Source organism: Pseudorca crassidens, chromosome 3 (genome assembly GCF_039906515.1).
Source record: "Pseudorca crassidens isolate mPseCra1 chromosome 3, mPseCra1.hap1, whole genome shotgun sequence".
Lineage (NCBI taxonomy): Eukaryota > Metazoa > Chordata > Mammalia > Artiodactyla > Delphinidae > Pseudorca > Pseudorca crassidens.
The window spans coordinates 66710163-66721602 of record NC_090298.1 but is presented as its reverse complement, the minus strand read 5'-3'; the positions used below and the strand labels follow the sequence as shown (position 1 = coordinate 66721602).

The 11440-nt window shown below is 39.9% G+C and overlaps 1 protein-coding gene across 1 annotated transcript in view; it reads left to right on the top strand.

Annotated features, from left to right (window-relative positions):
* Nucleotides 1-673: 673 nt before the first annotated feature.
* HAPLN1 (hyaluronan and proteoglycan link protein 1) overlaps nucleotides 674-11440 on the top strand; it is a 71302-nt gene continuing 60535 nt past the window's right edge. The window contains exon 1 of the mRNA XM_067731175.1: nucleotides 674-1482. The gene's annotated coding sequence lies outside the window, so the exon portion shown is untranslated. The remainder of the gene's footprint in view (nucleotides 1483-11440) is intronic.

Here is an 11440-nt window from a genome sequence, read left to right as displayed (position 1 = left end):
CCTCTGCCCCACCGGTTCCCCTGCCCTTCCAGTGCACCAGTTGAGCGGCGGCCGACGTGACGAGCCCGTAGCCCGGCCTGCGCCTCCCAAGCCGGAGGGCGAGAGCCGGGAGCGCAGCCCCGATTCCCTGGACGCCCCTGAGCGCCCTGCGCCCAGGGTGCCTGCACCCGAGGCCCCCAGGCGGACCGGCCTGCGTGTCGCCTCCTCCCTGGCCAGGGGCCTCTGGGCTTGTTTGCTTGTCCTCATCCCCGGGCCAGCCCTGCTCCCTCCTCCCAGCGGCTGCAACAGCCGTTTGCTTCCTGCGGTATGTTTCTTTTTTTCCTCTCCTAGGCTCCATCAAAGGTGGCTCTGTTATTGAAATATGAAGCCATTTCCTCTCCAAAACCCTTGGTTACTCAAAGCGGGAATCAATGGACCTATATACTCTCCCAGAAGTTATAAATAAATGTCTATTTGTTCAGGAGGCGTTTTCCCGCGCGTCCCAGCATCTTCCCCAGTGGTTATTTTAGGGGCGGGCGCGCGCGCGAATGTGTGCGTGCGCGCGCCCTGTACCCATCTGGTTCTAATCCTGGGTATGGATCCATAAGCCAACCCCACCCATCCTGTCTGCCCCTCGCATTCTTCACTCTATAAATAAATCTAGGTTCTTTGAGCTCTGTCACCCAGGGATACGACAGCAGTTGTTTGTTTGTTAACGGAGATTCAAACTCAATATCAATACTGAGTCCTGTAAACAAGAAAGCATACTTCTGGCAATTTGGGTGAAAGGGTACCTCAAGTTTAGGAAGCTTTATCCGCTGTTGTCATAATTACCTTTCTACTTGGTTACGCTGGATCTACTTTGGGGAGAGGGAGGCGGGAAAGCGAGGACCTCTCCTACCTTTGGATTTTCCTTTTAAGCAGAGGCTAAAAAGCAAAATGAAAATTCACTGTCCTCGCTTGTCTGCCTCACCCCGCTGCCCCACGATCATTCCACAAGCCCCTTGCCCCATCCCCTCTGGACAGATCCAGGAGGTGTGCTGTGAGTGGGGGGCTTGTGGTTTTAGCTACCGCTTTGCCTGAACCCCCGAGGAGCGGGTTACTCGGGGATCGGAGCAGAGGGCAAAGTCATCTAACAGGCTGCTGTTTCACAAGGTCTGGGCACTGAGCTGCCCCTCCTTTCCTCCCTGAAGTTTGCATGAAGTGCACGTTAGGCTGTAATTAGGGGATCTGGGAGGAGAACTTTCCTGGTGACGCTGCTTTGCTTTTCTTCTGCTCTTGGTGAGAAAGTGCCTCCTTCTTCCCAGGACCAGGACCTCTGCCATCCAGCGCCACAAAGAGACATTCTGCGCGGCGCAGGCACACACACACACTCACACAAGCACACACACTTACCCAGAAACAAACTTAAGGTGAGGGGAAAGAGCCCTAGCTTCACTTGATCTCCAGGCTCCAACTTCAGCAGGACTTGAGAGCATCTGAACTTCTGGATTTTAGGACAAGGTAAAACTTCCATAATTTTTTAACTCTTTCTGTCAAACCTTGATACCTTTAAGATTTCAGAGAGCAATGCATATCATGATATATGTATACATTAAAATAACTTTTCTTTAATTTTCTTTTGAGTTTAACCTGACATCTCAACTTTTTTTAAGATGCGTATTGTCAGATAAAATACTGTACTGCAGTAAACAAGCTCAGTCTCAACTGGGGCAAGAATTAAGTCCAGTATCCCAGCTTTTGCTAGTGCTACTATAAATCTGGTAGATGCATGGTTTCCAAGTGGCAGCGTTTCCATCTGTATTTCAACAAACATTTTTATAACACCTGAAAAAAAGGATAGTATAGACTGAAGAAAATGCTGAGGAATGGGAAGGTCCATTCCACATGTATGAGTTTTCTTTTAGAGAATATGTAAGTTTATGTGAAAAAGAAAGTTACTGTAATCATAGGTAATACCTGTTAGATTGATAATCTTTGAGATGTTACCAGTTTTGGTCTGCTCTTCTCAACTGTGAAATTAAGATCATAGAATTATGATGCTTTTCATATATAGAATGATGTTGATAGATAATATTAATGCACTGAAAAGAAGCTTTTTTAAGTCATGGTTGGTAAGATTACTTTTAAAAGGTGCTTAAAGGAATTATTTGTGTTGAGACTGTTTATTTACCATCTTAAGCAAATCTGAACTCTTTTGGGTTGAAATGAAGTTGTTCTCTTCCATTGACTATGACTGTTGTGTTCCAAATAAGATGGTTTATTATTTTGAAAATAAGTTATTTTATTTTCATTTACCCCTGGAAAAATACACAAAGTAGCCAATACATTTGGGAGTTTTTAGGGTGGAAAGTGTTCCTGTACACGTTCCAGCGTGATGTCATAAAATCAAACATACCTCTTGGAAGTTAATGGTTCTTAAGAAATAAAGCCTGTGAATTAATTTCTGAACGCAATGTAATATTTATTCATTACAAATGTAGTTTCTGGTAACCATTTCTATTTGATTATTTCAATGTACTAAATTTGCAGTCGTTTTATACACTTTAGTGACTAGATATTTTAATGGACTCATAAAATGGGAATATTGTTCCACCAAAAATACATCATAGTAGTTCTCTTTGGATAACTTTTAGTGTGATATTTCTTAATCCTTACATCAGTTTTTAACTTCAGTTCCATATATCTTTATGAATAAAGAAGTTTTTCTTTCATTCAGTAAAATAGAATGTATGCCAAATGCTGGTTGAGCATTTAAGCTTTGGGACTATATGTTCTTAATAATTTAATTTTTAAGCTAAGAGAATGACTACATGTTTTGGTAATCTCTTCAGAAAATTGAAAACAGCTTAAAAATGGGAAAACTAGATAAGAAGTAATTTTGTTTAAATGTAACTTAATGATCAAGAGAAACCCAACAACCTCCAGACCACTGGTCTCCAAAGAGAATGAACCTAGAGGCCAGTATTCCAACGAGGAGTGTTCAGTGGGCTTGGGCTTTCTGTGAGAAACAAGCAAGAGGGGAACATCATGTTCTTATAAAGTGAGCCATTTATTGTCAGCTAGGCCCTGTCTCTCAGAGGAATGACTGACACTGTAATTTAGAAGAACTGAAGATACTTTCACAGAGAAGAATCGATTCATTATATCCCTAGTGGTTTCACTTCCTTTTCCTTCCTTTGGGAGCTGGTAACACATCCAGGATAAATACATTCGGCGAACTCAGAAAGATGCTTTATGAATAGACGGTCTACTAAACAGTCCTGCCTTTTAGCATCTTGGATGTGGAATGTCGGTATTTTCTGAGTAGTTGAAGAAGTCTTTGAATCTTAAGGTAGCACAGCACTTCATCTTTGTAAAGATGAACAAGAGGCATATTCAGAAAATAACTCCCTTTCTCAGAAATGGTTTTCTTTTCACTTCCTTTTGCCCCATGCATGTTTTATTTTCCAGGTTACATTTTTTAAATAATGGTATTCCACCAGTTAAAATTCCAGCAAAATGCAGAGCAAATTTGAAAATAACCTTTACATTATAGTCTTCTGTTACCTTTAGTTAATTTTCCGACCTCCTGTATTCCTTATTAGTAACCCTAGTTCTTAGCCTATGGTATTTAAATGTATTTAGTCTGTTATTTAAAGGTAACGATATATTGTTGGGGAAAAACTGGAATGGAAACCTGAATATTCTTAGGATTTTAATCAATAGTGTTTAAGGAGGATTGGAGGAAACAGCTGGTTAAACAAATATTAGGTGTAGAGTGGACGCGATGGTATAAATTAATAATGCAGCTCTTTATTTACACTATGAATGGGAGGGTCTGTGAAGGCTCCACGTGTGAAGCACGGTCCCTATGTGCCACCTAGTGGACAAGTCAAAGAAAGCTTTCTCACCAGCCTCTTAGTAAAAAATTCTGAGATTTCTATTTTGTTGTCATTGAACACTAACTGCAGGCCAGACGTTGGGGTAGGTACTCAGAGTAGAAAATACAGCAGCTGACTTTCGTATAATTTAAAAATCAAGGCACCACTTAATGGTTGATTAAATTCCCGGTAGCTGCATTTAAAATCAGTTTACTCTTTACTGGGTAATTTACCATCAACTTTCTGCCTCCATGAGGATACAGTCTAATAACCGTAACTCGCTTCTAATACAGGATTGGTTTTTGGCAGAGATGTCATGACCTAGCTTAAAAAAGGATGGGGAGAGTTTGAATCTTGAATCACTTTCTCAAATGGAAATAAATTTCTATAAAGTTTACTGTTACTGATTTTAAGTGGGTAACTAATGATTAGCTTAAAAGGTTAGCACACTGATACTAGCACATATTATTACATATTCTTTAGATTTTTTTCACTAAATGCAAAAGGATAAGAGTAAAAATTACTTTTGGGTAGTGAGGTATGTTTTACAGAATATTGCTCTCAGACACTAATGATCAGCATGTAGAACAACTTCATCTATACCTGTTGTTCATATGTAGTTTTGAAGCAGGAACATTGCTTCTAAGTCGACATGCTAGAAAAAAATCTTAAGCAAGAAGAATTACAAGGAAAGCCACTGTTGGAAAAAAGCATCAGGGCTTCCCTGGTGGTGCAGTGGTTAAGAATCCACCTGCCAATTCAGGGGATACAGGCTCGAGCCCTGGTCCTGGAAGATTCCACATGCCGCGGAGCAACTAAGCCCATGCGCCACAACTACTGAGCCTGTGCACTAGAGCCCGAGAGCCACAACTACTGAGCCCACGAACCACAACTACTGAGCCCATGTGTCACAACTACTGAAGCCTGTGCGCCTAGAGCCTGTGCGCCACAACAATGAGAAGCCCGCGCACCGCAACGAAGAGTAGCCCCCGCTCGTGGCAACTAGAGAAAGCCCACACAGCAACGAAGACCCAACACAGCCAAACATAAATTAATTAATTAATTAAAATCATCAGGATATCATAGGAGATTAAGCTATCGGAATATTGCACAGAGACTTTTGAAAAACTTTTCTCTGGGAGATATATGAATTATTACTCCAATTGGCTCTTTGTAAGATACATGACTTAATGGCAACAGCGTTCAGCACATCAGCCTTAATTAAGACAAGTTCTGAAATTCAGATTGGAAGGAAAAATGCCTCAGTTGGGGAAAAAAAATGATTAATTTGTTGCTTGCTGAGCTTTGAAGGTGTAATCCACAAATCGAGTTAGGCCTGCTCGTGTGGAATGCAACCTTCCTGCTTAGGGGACTTTGGTTTTGTGTACAACAGCGAGACCTACGCTGTGAAAGGAGAGCTGCTCATTAAGTCTTTCTTCATTAATGCCACAAAATTATAGCCTGACCTGATCGGAGGTAATGGCTGGAATCAACATCAACAATCATGTAAAATAAAGCATATTATCTTAATTCTTATTTCCAATGAGTTATTATCCACCAGAAACACAGCATTCTGTTAACGATTTCATCTGATCATCCTTGTGATTTAGCATGAATCATAGATTCATTTTAGTGAGAAATTGTCTAAAAGTCAGAGGTCCTCAAAGTAGAAATTTAGTCATGAATTGGAAAACCGTTACAAGAAGTTTTAACTGTTTCAGGTGACTTGATACTAGAGAAGAACAAACTCTACAAGAGAGAACCAGCCAAGCTTTCTGAAATGGTCTGATGCTACTGGGTTCTTGGCTGTATTGTAGGAGCTCTGCATAATGGCTTTTTCAGTGGTGGAGACCTGGAGGGGGCTTTGCTGGGGCTGAAGAGTTCTTAGCTATGTTCAGACAAAACCGGGTTTGTTTAAAATAGCAAATGTTGCTGGACTATTTTGAGCTTCTATTAATTGTTTTATAGCTCAATAGGGGATAGGGGAGTGATATCTGAGATGGGCGTATTGCAAGAAAGCCAGGGGGCTATTTGCAAAACAAAACAAACAAACTCACAGAGTTTTCTAAATAACCTAGAAAAATTACGGCAATTCAGGGATAGGTCCTCAGTCTTACAAGGGCAACAGAAATTTCCCCTTTTGGCCAACCTTGCTTAACCCAAAGAGAACACAATTTACTTGATTGGTTCCAAAATTCCAAAATTCTGATTACTATAATCCAATTCCATTTACTGTATTAAATAAAATCCAATTAAGTTAATAACATTCAATTATTTTTATGATAAATCTGGATTTTCCTCAACTTTTCACAAAGTTTTATGGATAATGTTTCAGCTTAGTCTCCACCTATATGGTGTGAATTTTCCTCACTTTGACTCTCCTATTTGGAATTTGGAGATCACCTCAATCGATCATTCATGCGTTCATTTGTTCATTCAACAAAAATTTATTGAACATTTGCTATTTGCCAGGCACTGTGCTAGCTCTGAGTGCTGGGCCCTTCACTTTATACCATGAAAATTGATACTAAAGAAATCAAAAAGCCCACATTGATGGTAATGCATGGAAAATGTTGCAAGATGCTGAGGTACATTTTAAGCGACAGAAACAACCAAAATGTTCTCGCCTCATAGTTTTTGTATTAGGAGAATTTTGAGCATGCATCTTTAAAATCATCTTCCGTTGTTTGCCGTCTCCTAGCTGAGTGAGTAAGAGCTTTGTTTCTTGGTTGTGTGGGCACAGATGGGCCTGAGAGGGCAGCTCTGACACTCCAAAACCCCAGGAGGGCAAGGGTTCCAATAATCTGTCTATTTGGCTGGGCAGGAAAAGCAAAAATTCATTTGCACACAGTTGCTGTCCACCAGTTGGGAACTAAAATTCAGCCTGAGCACAGAATGATTTCGTGCTTACCATTTGCACCAGGCTCCATGCTAGGTGTTACAGAGTCACTGGCTCAAGGAGTTCACAAGCCAGTGGAGGAGACAGATGGACGCACCTCATCAATCACTAGTAAAATGTGCCAAGTAGGTGAAGCTGGCCTTCCTAGTATCCTGGGTCTCTTTCCGTGGCACTTAGCCAAACTCTCCAGCAACCCCCGCCCCACCTCTTAAACTGAGACTCCTGCCCTCCGCTCCCTACCCCAAGAATCTGATACTTCTCTGTTTATTGATTTCTTGACTGACTGATTACACCCAAGTGTGAATGAGTTCCACTCATGCATTTACATTTCAAGCCTTTTATCTCTGTAAAGTAAATGTTTTGTTTTCTGTGAAAAGAATTTCAAGCATCTGGGGGCCTTCCCACCCTCACACCACAGTGTATAATTAAGCCGATTTAGTCCTCCATGGTCTTCAATCTGTTATCCCCATTCCATATGTGAGGCCACAGAGATTCCCTCAAGGCCTGTTTCTAGAAATGTGCAGGACCTTGGGTCCTGCTAACCCACGGCCTGATCAACCTGTCCTTCCACCCTCCCCCCAGTGCTTTGCCCAGACACAATCTCCCTCCCGCATCGCAAGGGGCATCCCAGCCCATCCCTTTGAACCCTCCTGTTCTCTTTGCTTGGGTCCTCTCAGCCCTTTATTACCATGCTTGGGTGGCTGCCCCTGGACAGGTAGAACACCTATAGCTTCTTATGTTCTATGGTTTGAGCCCTTATGTCACCCCAAATAGATGGACGGAGCAGTGAGAATCCACATATTCAGTCCAGAACTCCTCTAAGTCAAGGTTTTGAAGGAGGAAGACAGGGATATGCATAGGACAAGCACAGGTATTAGCCATCATGTTGAAAATATGGGTCAAAGCCAGCATCTTTTTTAAATGTGTGCTCAGGTACTTTCCAATTGGTTTCAGAGAAATTTCAACATCAATGCTAACTACAGATTCTGGAAAACTAACTGGAGGAAAAAAAAAAAAACAGTGAAAATTTGCCTTGGCTTTTTAAACAAATGATCAGAGTCATTTGTTTAAATATTTTCCTATTTTATATTTGACATAGGGCATACGGATAATCACGTTATTAGTTGTTTCAGATTTATTTACGTTTTCTTTGATTATACTCCTTTGCTATGCCACCACTGATGCTCCTGTAAGATGCTCCTGTGATATAAAGATGTGTTCATCACTTTTTAAATTGCTAAGACTAATGACCCAGATTGAGAGACTTGGCTTCTTCCCCTACTTCCCTGCAGCTTAGAGTATAGTGATCTTTGACCTGCATCAGTCACCTAGCTGGGGGATATGAGTGCCTGACATTCAGTAAGTGTCCTATAAATGCTTCCTGTTGTTTCCATCAGTGCCTAGTACCATGCCAAACTTGAGTCTGGAGGGGTCTCCCCACCTTCTCTTCCAAGTGCCTATATTTCAGATGTCTGAACACCTCCCAACCCCGGGCCACTCCCTGACTCTGCCTTTGTTTCCTTATCAGTCTTCTTCTTATCTTTCAATGTCATTAAATTCATAAACTCTTCTCAGATTAAAAAATAATTATTGTAAATAATTGTAAAAAATTAATAATGTAAATAAAATTAATTGATAATTTTAATAAATCTCCAAATTTAAGGAAATTGAGACTGGAGGAAGGAAATGAGTTTAGAAAGGACATGGAACAGTATAGGCACGATCTAGTAAGGATACACTGGATGGGGGAGAGAATTTGAGGATCGTGTGAATGTTTCAAGGGCAGATGATAACATGAAGGGGGTGCAATTGACTAAGATTGGGAATAAAGGAAGAATAAAAGTTTCTGGAGAAAACGGTGAGTCTAATATAGGAAGTGCCCATGGGACAGCCGAGAACTCATATTAGTTAAACGTACATACTTATGTACAGGGGAGAAGTCATGGCTGGAATAGATATTTGGAAGTCTTTAGTATTAAAATGGTAGTTGCAAATCATACGTGAGAGAAAGGGATTCATTCCAAGGAAGAACAAAGGGAGAAACAGTTGACCAAGGACTAAAACCCAGGAAAAAATAGGTAAGAATGAATTTGCCATTATTTATATATGATTTTAACTTTCATTTTGTCAACAATAAATGTCCCCCGAGATGAATAACATCAATGTTTTATTACTTCTTACATCTCACAGTCTTAGTCAGTCCTCTGCACATAGAAGGTGCCAGACATGTTTGTTGAATTAAATGAAATTAAAATGGCATTTCCGAGCCTTCAGGCCCTAATGACAGATTTTCATAATGATAACCCTGAGCAAGGGTAAGCCCCCGAAATGTCTGAATTGCAGTTATTTATTCAATTGTGTCCAAAACTGAGCTAGCTTTAAATATATGTTGTTGCATTTTGTTGTTTGAAAATCAGTAACCAATGTGTGGTGTAGATAGTAATTCACCACAGTACTTGATTAATCTTAGCCCATGTTGTTTAGTTTAACATATAAATAAGTTCTCCACAGAATGTAGCCTAGTTCAAGTCCATTTATAATTCTTTTTCTGGTTCCTTGGTCCTGAAGACCTCTAAATCTTAGGTCAGATTTGGAGTCTAGAATCCCGGATTTCTCTGCAACTTGCTTTTTTTTCCCCCTAGTTCTTCTCCCTCCTGTTGCCCCCTACTTGGGTTACCATGTAAACTATATTGAAGAATTGAGTAATTTTCAGTATAAGTATGTCCCAAATATTGCATGGTACATTCTTATACTAAAGAGATTATTTGCTGTTTATCTGAAGTTCACATTTAACTGGTATCCTGTATTTTCCATTGGCTAAATCAGATAACCCTACCCACCTCCCACATTTGTGTTACTAAAGCCAAAATATGAAACAAGAATTTCTTCTTGAGACTTCTGAACACTCCCCTTGTAAAGGCCAACAAATGAAGTTACTGAGTGAATGTTCACGAGTGAGATAAATGCGTTAAAAAGATACTGTAAATAAAATTATCTAACTACAATATACCAATCAAGATGCAAATTTATAAAACATTTATAACTACTGTATGATATACCCTGGATACTAATAGCTATCTTAAGAATGCCATGAGTGTCTATCAGTGATGTGCTTTAGTCTATTTTAAATATTTAAAAATAATGTACGTTTCAAAATAAAACTTTTTAATTTTCACATCTTCAAGTTGGCAATAATGATAAAACAAATTAATTGCTTTTATATGAAAGAGAATACATTTAGAAAAATTTATATAATGTACAATGGCTATAAACTCTTAACTATTCTAACTGCAGAATATCTGAAAAGGATCTTTTCGCTTAATTATATGTCCTATTGTAGTTGTGCTGCCACCTTGTGCTGTTTTGAGACATGACCCAATTTAACTCAGTCCATTAATGTGTTGTACCAGATTGACAATTTGGTCAATATTACAACGATTCCTCACATGATTAATATTTTCCATTTCACTCAGAAACGCCACAAATTTTAATACCAAGAAAGGGCCCTCAAGTATTTAATGTAAATATTTTCTAGGAGTTTAATGTATTAAATCCCTCGAGATAATCACTAAATTATAAGTCATTTAGTACTGTATTAATTTATGTTTTATGGGTGAGTATAGGTTGTATCTGCCTGTATGTTTGGTCTACTTAACCTTTTAACCTGAATTTCCTATAAACTCCTTGAACCCAACATGTCCAAAATTAAACTCATTATCTCCCTTCTACCAAGCCTGGTCCATGTCATCTCTATATAGATACCAAGACATTTCATTTATTATCCAAACCAGGACACTTTCGAAAGTGAAATGAAATGGGATGCCTTACTAATTACTCCAGCAAAACAGGTATAAACCAAGACTGTCTCAAGCAAACTGGTCTTCTTATATATAAGTTAAAAATCATCATAATCCCAGTCACCCAAACTAGAAAATGTAGAGTCACAGTCTACTGTTTCATCAAACAGACCTGGAACCTCCATCTCAGACTTCCTTCTACCTACTTGCTTCCTTTCATCTCCACTGTCCATCACACTTGTCAACATTCTCATTAGCCTTGTCCTGTTGTCTGCAGAGGCACCCAGCAGGCCCAAATCCTTTTTCAGGGTACATCTAACAGTCCCTTTCCTCCACAGCTGCTCCAAACTGCTGGCAACTGCTGGGAGAACTCATCACCCTGCAGCATGGGGCCAGTGCACAACTTCATGGTATCTGATTTCAGCTGGATCTTTAATGCTATGTGGCCATTCTACCATATTGCTTGAAAGTTTTTGCTTCTCCAACTTCCTGCAGCAGATATCCAAGCCTCCCTAATCCTGCTAAAAAGAGAAACCATCTGTAAAGAACCCTCTCTTTGTCCTGCCACCAAAATCAATCCCTAACACAACCTTCTTTTCCCTTCTGTTAGGAAAAACAACAACAGAAAAGGATCTCTCTCCTTTGCCTCTAAGCATCTCAGGCAGACATTGTCCCCTGAGTTCTAGATCCTGAATCCTCCAGTCTTTTCAAAGATATTCGCTATTAATTATGCTTTTTCTCTCTTGTATTCTTCACCCTGTCCCACTCTGGTAATTTCCTCCTTTTGGCATTTGATCATGGTCAAATCTTTTTGTCCTAAAATTATCAGACATTCCCTAACCTCACATACATCCTATCTACTCAGCTTTCTCCTTCCCTCACATCCAGACTTCACTCTGAGG